This window comes from Heterocephalus glaber, unplaced genomic scaffold, assembly GCF_053883595.1.
Source record: "Heterocephalus glaber isolate CG9 unplaced genomic scaffold, H.glaber_assembly_v1.0 deba00001538, whole genome shotgun sequence".
Lineage (NCBI taxonomy): Eukaryota > Metazoa > Chordata > Mammalia > Rodentia > Bathyergidae > Heterocephalus > Heterocephalus glaber.
Window position 1 is genome coordinate 31,690,686 of NW_028258333.1, and position 12,194 is coordinate 31,702,879.

At 37.1% G+C, this 12,194-nt stretch overlaps 1 pseudogene; it reads left to right on the forward strand.

Moving 5' to 3' along the window:
- The first annotated feature begins 580 nt into the window (after positions 1-580).
- Positions 581-5,836, forward strand: LOC147824548 (methyltransferase HEMK2 pseudogene; annotated as a pseudogene).
- Positions 5,837-12,194: the final 6,358 nt, after the last annotated feature.

A 12,194-nucleotide genomic window follows, 5' to 3' on the forward strand; every position in this document is an offset into this window, starting at 1 on the left:
ATAGGTAATGTGAAATAGGAAAAAAAGGGGCAAAGGAGAAGGAAGTGGGGAGGCTAGGGGAAAGGATAGAAGGGAATGGGATTAATATGAGAAAATGGAAAAATAGGAACAAAATCTATGTAAATAGGGAGGACTGGAGGGGTTGAAGGGAGGGCTGGGCAAGGGTGAAAAATAAGAACCAAGAGAGACTATGTAAAGGTGTAAATTTCCAATGATGAATGTCATTATATTGTATACCTAAAATGTACCAATGATTAGAATGAATAATCGATAATGTAAAATAGGAAGAAAAGGTCCAAAGGGGTAGGGGTAGTGAGAGGGGCAGGGGAAAGGAAAGAAGGGAAAGGAAAAATGATGAGAAATGGAAAAAATGGAAATAAAGTCTTTGTAAATAGGGAAGGGTGGAGGGGGTGAAGGGAGGGCTAGGAATGGGGAAAAAATAAGAACCAAGATGCATTACGTAAAGGTACAATTCCCAATGAGAAATGTAATTGTGTTGTATACCTACAATGTACCAATAAAAGAATTTAATAAAAAAATGTATATATAAAAACGAAAAAGTGTACTATAGAGGACAGTGAAGAGGAAGATGGTGGTCCATAGCTTTCCTTTGCCGCTACATGGGCATGTGTGTAGTAGCGAGTTCAGCAATGTGTACGAGCCCACGGAGGACAAGTTCCTACTGCTGGACACACTGGAGCCAGCAGTGCCTGAGCTGGCGGAAGTGGAAATATGCCTTGAAGTATGGTCAGGGTCTTGCATGGTGTCTGCCTTTCTACCTTCTTTGATAGGTCTTCAGGTGTTCTACATATGCACTGATGTCAACCCAGAGGCCACAGCTTGTACCCTGGAGACAGCACACTGTAATAGTTTTCATATCCAGCCAGACATTACCAACCTGGTCAAAGGCTTGCTGCCCAGATTGAAGGAAAAAGTCGTTCTTCTGATATTTAATCTCCACTATGTAGTGACTCCACCTGAAGAGGTAGGAAGTCATGGAGTAGAAGCAGCTTGGGCTGGTGGCAGAAATGGCAGAGAAGTCATGAACAGGTTCTTTCAACTAGACTCAGATCTACTTTCCCCAAGAGGATTATTCTATTTAGTTACCATAAAAAAAATAATATTAGAGGAAAACTGCTCCACTGCTGGTGGGAATGTAGACTGGTGCAACCACTGTGGAAATCACTATGGAGATACCTCAAAGAACTAGGACTGGAAGTCCCATTTGACCCAGCTATTCCCCTGCTGACTATCTTCCCCAAAGAATTAAAAAAATCATACCACAGTGATATACGTGCACCCATGTTCATAGCAGCACAATTTGTAATAGTTGAAACTTGGAAGCAGCCCGTTTGCCATCAACTGGAGACTGGACAAAGAAAATGTTTTTTAATAAAATGGAGTACTACTCAGCTATAAAAAATGAAAAATTGTAGACATTTTTAGCTAAATGGATGCACATTGAGGTGATACTCTTAAGTGAAATAAATAGGACACACGTGTATAAATACCAAATAGTTTCTCTAGTGTAAGAAACTGAAAGTGTAAATAAGGACTAAAATGTATAATAGATAATGTGAAATAGGAAGAAAAGAGGCAAAGGGCAAGGGGAAGTGGGAGGAGTAGGGGAAAGGAAAGAAGGGAATGGAATTAATTTGAGAAAATGAAAAAATGGAAACAAAGTCTTTGTAAATAGGGAGGGCTGGAGGGGTTGAAGGGAGGGCAAGGGAATGGGGGAAAAATAAGAACCAAGAGAGATTATGTAAATTTGCAAATTTCCAATGATGTATGTTATTATATTGTATACCTAAAATGTACCAATAAAATTAATTTTTTTAAAAAAATTTAAAAAAGAAATCAACCAGTAGTAAATGCTGGTGTGGCTGTGGGGAAAAAGGAACATTTTTCTGTTTTGGATGGGAGAGTAGACTGATGTAATCACTATGGAAATCAATGTGGAGATTCCTCAAAAAAACTAAAACTAGAGATTCCATTTGACCCAGCTATTCTCCTTCTTGGTATCTTCTTGAAAGCATTAAAAGCATCATATCACAGTGATATATACACACTCATGTTTATCACAGCAGTTTGTAGTAGCTAAATCTTGGAAAGAGCCCAAATGCCCATCAACTGATGAATGGATAAAGATGTGATTTTTTTATACAATGGAGTACTGCTCTACCATAAAGAAGGATAAGCTTGAAACACTTCTAGCCAAATGGATGTACCTTGAGCCCACACTCTTTCTTAAGTGAAATAAATCAGAGATACATGTTTAAAGGCCACATTGTTTCTCTAGTATGAGTACCCAAAAGTGTAAAAAGGACCAAAATGTATAATAGATTTTGGAAAATGGGAAGAAAATATTCCATTTGGAAAGGGAACACAGAAAGGGGGGAGGGAAAGGAAGAAAGAGACAAGGAAATAAAAGAGAACAGAAGAAAAATGGAAACCAAACTTTTATAAATAAGGAGGGGAAGAAGGGTTGCAGAGAGAAGAGGGGAATGAGAGAAAAAGAAGAAGCAAGATATATCATGTACAGTTACAAATTCCCTATGATGAATGTAATCATTATGTATATCTAAAATATACCAGTATTTTTTTAAAAAAAAACAAATTGCTACTTCAGGGATTATATTTTCAACATTAAATAGAATAAGATGTCTAATTTTCTGTTTGTTTTGTCAAATACGTACATACAAAATATTTCATTAGAAAAGGTTTCCATGAATATGGGAAGCACTAATTGAGACATAAATTTTGTGTGTGTGCATATGTGTGTGTGTGTATAAATGCTTATTAATACCCTAAAGTAGTATTCTAAGACATTCTTTGGGATAACTTGTCCAGCTCAATCATTGGTGCCTAGTTCTGTTCCATCATTTCTTGACAAGGTAACCTAATTTATTCATTTTGTCTAACTCATTTAGCTCCAATATTCAACTTTATTCAAATATATCCATCCCATCCTTTGTCCAGAAACCAAGTATGGCTCAGAAATCTTTGTAAGAGAGGATCCAGGGAGTGTTCAAATTTCATCTATTTACCTACCCAATATCATCAAGACTCTGTGTCCTTAAAAACATGCATAGCTATTTTCCAATTTTCTTTCTCTGTAGAATATTCCTCAGTCAATCTGAATTCTTTTGTCTTGATGTATATTATACCTTATCAATTTCTGATGCCTCAGTTCACAAATCCACAATTTCTTCATTTTCATAACAACTCTGAGGAAGCAGATCTTCTGCCCTAGCCAAGAAAAGAAAGAGAGAAAGAAGAAAAGAAAGAAAGAAAGAAAGAAAGAAAGAAAGAAAGAAAGAAAGAAAAAAATTGATAAGCCTACTCAATACTCTTCACAGAGAAAGTGGAAAATAGTATATAATTAAAATCATTTAAAAATATATTTTATAAATATCTAACTTACATATTTCCTCTCTTTATATTTTCATTCTGTAGTCTTTCAGAAACAGGAATAATGTTAAGTGAAATAGACACATAAGCTTAAGTATTTTATGATTTACTTTATATGAAAAGCCTAAAATATAAATAAATTAAAGAGCATAATAGAAGATTGATAATAGGAAACAGCGAGAGATGTTTTACAAAAGGGAAGGGGACCAAGAGATGGGGGGAGCTAGAAAAGAGAGGGAAAAGGCATGAAAAAGAATTAAGAAAAACAAAAACAGAATTAAGATGCATTATGTGCAATTAAGATGTATTATGTACATGTACCAACTCCCCATGATTAATGTAACCATTATGTCCTGCAAACATGTACTAATAAAAATAAAAATTGGAAAAAGAACTAGGAATCTATATCACATGTCTGAAAAATTTTGTGTAAAGAATCAGATAATAAATATGAAAGTCACTGTGAATTAAGAGCAAATATGTAGGCTATTACATTGTCATAAAATTAGGGAGAAAACAAACCTCCACTATTTTTATGAAAATTAAATTCAGTAACAAAAATAACTGAGTACAACTCTTTTTTGTGATACAGATATATTTATGAGAACAGAAATAGAGAGACAACTTTTGGTTTATTTAAGGTTCAAAGTATAAATATCCTTCTCCCAATGCTAGTTTGTAAGGATGTTTTATGTATTTCATCTTTGAAAACATATTTTTGCATAGATAAGTATTACCAAATATAAACATGATTGTGATTAAGTATATTCATAACTTGGAAGATATATTTAGAATTCTATCAGGATTATCTTTGATATTTTTTAGCATGTCATTGCATTGCAAATTAATAATTCTAATTGAAAATTAGTTTGAAATTCCTCAAGTGCAAACTTCAATTTTGAAATACATATATTTCTTTTGCATTCACATTCTGAACAATGTTAGTGAAACCGAGGTTTGAGCAAATACCTCTGTGGTCATTTGTGTAAGAATGGAAATTTTGTTTCTTACTTTAACCTTTCACTGTTTTGGAAATCCAGAAATCTTGGAAAGAAATACACAGAGACACAGAATTCAGATAACATAATAAAATTTCTTCTCCTGAGTGGGTGGGAATGCCAGAAATCAGTCTAGTCAGTATCCCTGCTCCTTTTGTTCAGCATTTCCCTTTCTGTATCCTTTTTAGCCATTACCTCATCCCTAGTGGTCTTTGATATATAAATACAATTCCAGTTCCTATTTACAAGTCACAGACACAAGATAGGCCATATACATTGTAAATTCACCCTGGCATGGTAACTTTGTTAGGTTAATGAAGTTATGGGTTAGAGTCAGATAATCTTCACTTTAAACAAGGAGTTATGGGAAAAGCAAATCTTAAAAGAAAACATTACTTATTTTGCTTCTACAATTACCTTAATATTCAATCTACTAAGTTATCTAAAACTTTTCCGTATCATTCCTCCCTCTGTTTACTTCAGGATAATTCTTCTATACATTACAAGTTCTATCCAGTTTATCTACATTTCTTAACACTAGCATTTGGTAGTCTTGAGCTGCAGCATTGTGCTACTGTATAAATTTTGAAATCCTTTGGATGACACAAGGACCAAACATTAATATTAATATTATACCAAGAAGGGGACTCAGAAGTGGTCCTATCCAAGTTTTTTTATCCTGCCCAAGTAAAATTAATCCCATAGGACAGCTCTCCTATACCAAATTTCTCATCAAGAGCCTTGATCTGATCTTTCAGTTTGTCTAGTGATTCTTGTATTATACCAGATTTATTAGTATATTAACAACTCTCTTTACCAAGAAATAAGCAAGTCCCTCCTTTCTGGGCTATGAGCAAATCAAGAGCATGCCTATTCTGTAATAACATTGGCCAGTGAATCTAGTTAGGTTTTTAAACCCTGAAGTGTGTCTCAAATTTCCTCAAGATCTTTTTAAATTTCTTGTCCTAATGAAATATATTACTCCTTGTAGCCAAATAAGATCCCATGGGGCTGGCATATACATAGATATAGGATTACATTGACCTTGTTTACAATTGTTACAATTACCAGTGGCTCATCCAACAAGGGAGCCATTGATCCAAACTTGTGTTTTCTCTTTGCAATATAATTTTTCATTAGAATAGCCCTGCACAGTCAGAAATTACCCCAGGTCCCCCATAATGTTTTTATCAAAGAATATTTTAAACAGATAGCCTTCCATTTCCCATTTTACTGTTTTAGAAGTCACACATTGTTCATCAAACTTTTCATAACTAGGCCTAAACACCCACAGTTCAAAAACAAGTAAACTTAAGGCAGTGGTGATCTGGCACAGCACAATAATCCATGTCATCCTTGTTGGTGCTTCCATTCTTCAGCAGTGCATTGACTCACCAGCCTCCAGAGTGGTGAGAGCAGGGCTTTGAATCCATTGTCTTTCTCGGCTTTCAGCATCAGCTTTATTGTTACCTTGTGCAATAAAGTCTTTGTCTTTCTGATGTGCCTGTATGAGTGCCCAGAGCTTAGCACATTGCACCGATGGTCCTGGCTAGGACCACCTCATCCTTCATGGTTACCGCATACCCAGCATGATGAACCCCATCTTCCATGAAGCTGCTCCCATCTGTGAACAGAACGAGGTCAGTATCAGACAAGGGTGCCATTTGTAGGTCAGGGCATCTGGAAAAGAGCTCATCAGTGACACTCAAGCAGTCATGATTGGGAGGGCCTGTCCCCGTGGGCAAGAAAGTAGCAGGATTTAAAGTTTTTATAGAAATAAACCACAAGCAGGGATTCTCACAGAGAAGGGCTTGATACTGAGTAACCCAATTATTTGAGAGCCAATGATGCTCCCTTGTGTTTAGCAGTTCTAGGACAGGGTGTGGAACCTGCACAGTCAGTTCCTGACCTAAAGTCAGCTTGTCTGTTTTTTTTAGTCAACAGAACTAAAGTTGCTAAGGTCCAGAAACAATGAGGCCATCCTTTTGTTACTGAATCTCAATTTTTAGACAACATGCCACCGGTTGATTCCATGGGCCTACTTCTTGGGTCAACATTCCAAGGGCCACATGGGTTTTTTTCAGTCACATATAGAGTAAAAGGCCGATTTACACCTGGTATGCCTAGGGCTGGGGCAGCTGCCTAAGTCAATTTTAATTTTTTTTAAAGCTTCCTCCTGTTCTACAGTCCAATGCAGATGATTCTCCTCTTGTCCCTTTAGGGCTTCATAAAGGAGTTTAGAGATTTCTGTAAAACCCAGAATCCAAATTTTTACAGAAGCCTGCCACCCCAAGAAACTCTCAGATGCTTCTTTGTTTGGGGCTAAGAGATGGAACTAATAACCTTTTATTTTCTAGGAAATGCATGCCCTGTGTTATCCTAAATATTTAACATGCTGTACACAAATCTGGGCTTTTTCATATGATACCTTTTATCCAGTTTTCCTATAAGTGCAGCAACAACTTTTGGGTGCCTTCCCAGCACCATTCTTGTGTTGGGCTGCATAACAGTAAGTCAGCCACATACCACAATAGGATACAGCTATATTGTTCCATGGGAAAGGCAAGCAAGTCCTTGGCTAGGGCTTCCCCAAAAAACATGGGTGAGTTTTAAATCCCTGTGGCAATCTAGTCCAAGTAAACTGAGTCTTTTTCCCATCACTTGGGTCTTCCCATTCAAATGCAAAGATGGATTGACTGAGGCGAGTGATGAGAAGGCAAAAGAAGGCATCTTTTAAATCCAAACAAGTAAACCATGCTGTTTCTGGAGGTATCAGACCCAACAAAGCATAGGGGTTAGGGACCACTAGGTGCAGCGTTACTGTTCTGCCATTTACAGCCCGTAGATCTTGCACTGGCCTATAGTCCCCATCGGGTTTCTGAACAGGCAGCAAAGTGGTGTTCCAAGGTGTTGTGGGTTCTCTAATAAGTCCAAATTCCTTTAATCTCATGATATAGGGTTTAATTTCAATTCAGGCTTGCCTGGACATTAGGTATTGTTTTACACCAATGTGACCAAATTGTCTTAATTTTATAACTGTGGGTGGATGATTCTTAGCTAAGCCTGGGGGTGATTCATCTGTCCATACTCTAGGGAACATAGTTCTTAATTCTTCCGGAGCCTGGATAAACATTATCCACATTGTAACATTGTCATTCATCTTCTCTTTTAGTAGTTACCATCATAATGAGATCCTTTCCTGGGTCTAAATGCAGAGATGCATTTCCCCATTGAATAAACGTTATTATAGCTCCCAATTTAGATAACAAATCTCTTTCTAATAATGGAATAGGACATTCTGGCATATACAAGAATTTATGTTTCACCTTATGTTCTCCAATTTCACATGTCCTTTCATAGCAAAACCCACTTTTCTGAAATTCCAGTGGCATTAATCACTTGGATGTGCTCTCTGCTCAGAGGGGTGACTGGCGCTGTTACTACTGAATGTTCTGCACCACTCTCCACCATTAAGGACATATTTTGGCCCCCTATCTATATATCAACCATGGGCTCATGGGGGCCTAGCTGCATTGAGCCCGGTCTGTGTCACTGTCCTCCATCACACGCAACAATGTGCCAGTATCCTTCCTTTCCTTCAAGTCCTGTTTTTTCTTTTCCTTGAGCCTTGTCTTTTTCCTTCTCTTCCTTGGCTCCCATAGCTACTGCTATCCTCCTTCCTGGCTCTCTTTCTCTTTCACTGTCTCTCTATTCACATACACTTTCCCAGCTAATTGCAACAATTGTGTTATATTCATGCCTTCTCAAGTCTCCTGCCTTTGGATTTTTCTTCTAATGTCTGGTGCTGACTGGGTTACAAAAGTTGTATTAATTAGCTGATGGTTTTCAGGAACAGTAGGATCAAAAGGTGTATACATTCTGTAAACTTTACAGAGCTACTCATAAAATCTCTCAGGGCTCTATTGGGCTCCTGCTGTGTTTCTAGCACTTTAATCCTATTTGTAGGCCTTTTACTTACAGGCTGCATTCCTGCTAAAAGGGCTTTCTGATAATTTTTCAAGTTTTCCTGTCTTGCTTGGGTATTGGGATCCCAATTGGGCTGCACATTTACTGGGAATTGCTGTTCATGCCAAGTGTCTGGATTCTGCATATCACCTGGCATTCTAGTGGCATTGATTTTTTAAATTTATCCTAAATTGTCTGCATTTTTAGAGGTTAACAAAGTTTTACAAAATTCTTTACAGTCCTCTCAATTAGGACAATGGGTAGCAAAAATGGAATCAAATAACTGAAGCATTTTGGAGGGGTCTTTGCCAAGAATAAATGACTTTCCTTTTCTCTGGACCCAGCCTCCTTTGTCTTTTTAAAGGCAAATCTCAAATATCACACCTTGGTCTGAGATATTTGTGCCTTTTTCCAAAAGTCTTTTTTCTAACTCACTATAAAGGAGGTCATATTGTGACCTGTTGGCTCTTAAACACTTTGAAGATGACCAATGTACACATATTATAGTAACATATTTAGAATTTAACCCTTTGATGACAACTAATGTAAACCTATTTAAACTTTTTATAACATACTTGAAACCAACAAACATACATATTTTTTGTTAAATCATTTTCGCGTATCTTTTGACAGACCTAGGCCTTGTGGTCTTGTATATTTTTTTATCTTTTTAACAAGACCAAACATACAAAAATTTTTTACATCAAAATTTTATCTCTTTTACTTATAGCTTTTAAATATATTTTTATATCACTATAGACCTTTTATCACAAACTTGTCTTTAGCTGTTAAAATTTTAAAGTGTCCCTTTTTGCTTTCTCAGATTGTTATACTTTAAATTTGGTTGGCTGTCAATAGAATGGTAGTAACCTTGAGGGTTTTTTTTTTAACCAGCAAAGTACAAAAAAGTGCAAGCTAACCTTATAATTACAATTGAAGAATTTGCAACGTACAGTACTCTAAGGACACCAATTAAACATCAACTCAAACTGAAACACAGATACATTTATCAATTAACTAAAATTTGTAACTTTTCAAACTGAAACATATTTATCAATTAACTAAAATTTGTAACTTTTCAAACTGAAACAGATACATTTATCAATTAACTAAAATTTGTAACTTTTCAAACTGAAACACAGATACATTTATCAATTAGCTAAAATTTGTAACCCTTGTAAAATTTCTTACTTTCTCTGGCTTTATGTCCTTCAGAGCTTTTTTAGCTCTTTTTAATCCATTACTTATTTTTTCTTACTAATTTTTAAAATTTGAGTGTAAGCCCTATTTGATCCTCTCTGAGTCTGACCACAGCACGGTGCTGTGAAGCCAAGCAGTTTTCATGCTTTTGTCCCCATCTCCTCCAAACCTGTGAATTTAGCAACTCAAAAAGAGGGGGAAAGTCTAAATTCTCTCGGTCTGGATCAGAAAGAACTGGTTATTTTCAGCATCATCCCCTTTCTGACAGAGGACCAGGATGTTGCTTTTTGCTTCTGGGACACACATATGAAGCCAAGGAGACATTCTGTGGCACAATTTGAGCCATAAATCAATATAGGGAAATTGATCTGTTTGTTCCCATCCAGGGGCAGTGACTGTTAGCCAGACGGACCAGATGAGACCCTTACCTAGGGATCTCTCAGTTGGCCAAGCTAGGCAAAGCTTGGGCCATTCTAACTCACAAAAGGCTCTAAGTTTTGGGGTTACATCTTAATACCATAATTTCCAGTAAAACCTTTCTTAAAATTCCTAAGCATGAATTCCAAAACAGTAGGACAAGATGTTTCTGTCCCCATGATCAGCCGATCAGAGTGTTGGTGCATATATGGGTACCCTTGTATGGAGACCCAAGACAAAGGTGGGGGATCACTTGCTCACCTGCCTGGATGTAGGCTTCTTGGCCATTTTAAGGTCCATTCAGGCTAAGGTGGGCTGTTGCCTAAGCTCACCATTGTGTCTTTGTTAAACGCGACCACACACAAATTCTATGACTTGGGGAGGAGTCTTCAAGCACAAGCACTTCCTCTTGTCTTGTTCCACAGCTCATTTCACACATTCCTATCCAGAACTCTTTCACTCACACATTTATTCAGAATGTATCATATTCCCTCCGGATGCCCCCCTAACCATAACCAAAACAAATGAAAGAAGCTACCTCCCCAAATGGCAAAGCACAAGGGGTGATCAGGCCCCTGCACTATTTTTGCCCAAAGTGAACCAAAACAAACAGGAGGAGCTATCTTTCCAAATGGCAAAGCACAAGGGGTGATCAGGCCCCTGTGCTGTATTTGCCCTAAGTTACAGAATACAAATTGGCAAGGCAAAACTGAAAGTTAATGACTAGGGGGGTTTCCTGGGGTTTCTCACCCAGCAAAGGAGAGAGACAGATGAGACACCAAAAACAGCAGTCCTCCTTCTGTAGTCTCTTCTGGTTCACATGATCCTCCATCCAGTGAGTGGATCTCTGTGTCCTGTTGGGGAGTCAAAGAAATTAGTCCCAGGGGTGCACCTTTCCTCTCCCAGAGACAGAGAGCTACTCCTTCCAGTGGGGTTTGGGCAGATGACCAAAAGGGCTATTTCATTCCCGATTCCTGGCCAATGTACCAAATGTTATGGAAATCTCAGAAAGAAATACACAGAGACACAGAATTCAGATAACATAATAAAATTTCTTCTCATGAGCAGGCGAGAATGCCAGAAACCAGTCTGGTCAGTATCCCTGCTCCCTTTGTTCAGCATTTCCCTTTTTGTATCCTTTTTAGCCATTACCTCATCCCTAATGGTCTTTGATATATAAATACAATTCCAGTTCCTATTTACAAGTCACAGACACAAGATAGGCCATATACATTGTAAATTCACCCTGGCATGGTAACTTTGTTAGATTAATGAAGTTATGGGTTAGAGTCAGATAATCCTCACCTTAAACAAGGAGTTATGGGAAAAGCAAATCTTAAAAGAACACATTACTTATTTTGCTTCTACAATTACCTTAATATTCAATCTATTAAGTTATCTAAAACTTTTCTGTATCATCACAGCCTCAGAAGTCCCCTTACTTGAAATTCAAAAGTGCTCATTATCAAAATGCCTTTCTATAGTGTTTCATGTACAAGCACTGTTTTGCCTTAGAATTTTAGGTTAAATTCACTAAAAAATATTATCAAGTTAGCAGTTAAAAACTAATTAACAAGCTCATTTAGTATTTAATAATAGTGGTTTAGGGTGGTTCTCTGTTAGGAAAATTTTAATCTCATTATTGAACTAAAAACATTCCAAGAAATTTAAAACAGACCTACTTTTAAGTCATCAAAGTACTTCCTAATGAAGGAATAAAGTATATCCAAGTCTGCAAATGCAAATAAAGAGAGAGAGAGAAAGGATATAGGAAGGAAAGAAGGAAGGGAGGGAGAGAGGAGAGAGGAAGGAAGGAAGGAACGAAGGAAGGGAGGAAGGAAGGAAAACAAAGGAAAATGTGGAAATATGCTATGGCAATACATGTGGCACTTAAAATTCTCCTGAAATTAGAATCTCATGTTAGTTCATGTCTCAAGAAATGTGACTGCTACTGCTGTTGTTGTTGTTGTTGATGTTGTTGTTGTTGTTACTAAAGCATTTAAAAAGATACAACATATTTGTAGTTTATGTATCATAGAAACACAGGTAGTGGCCTACACTTGTCCCACCGACCACGGTTTGCTAGGACCTATTCCACTGTGCTTGACACAGGTTGATGCAAAGTAGGAGATCAAGAAATTTAAATTGGCTGAAAATGATACACTGATGTAGCTAACCAATTTGCTTTAATAGAGTAACATC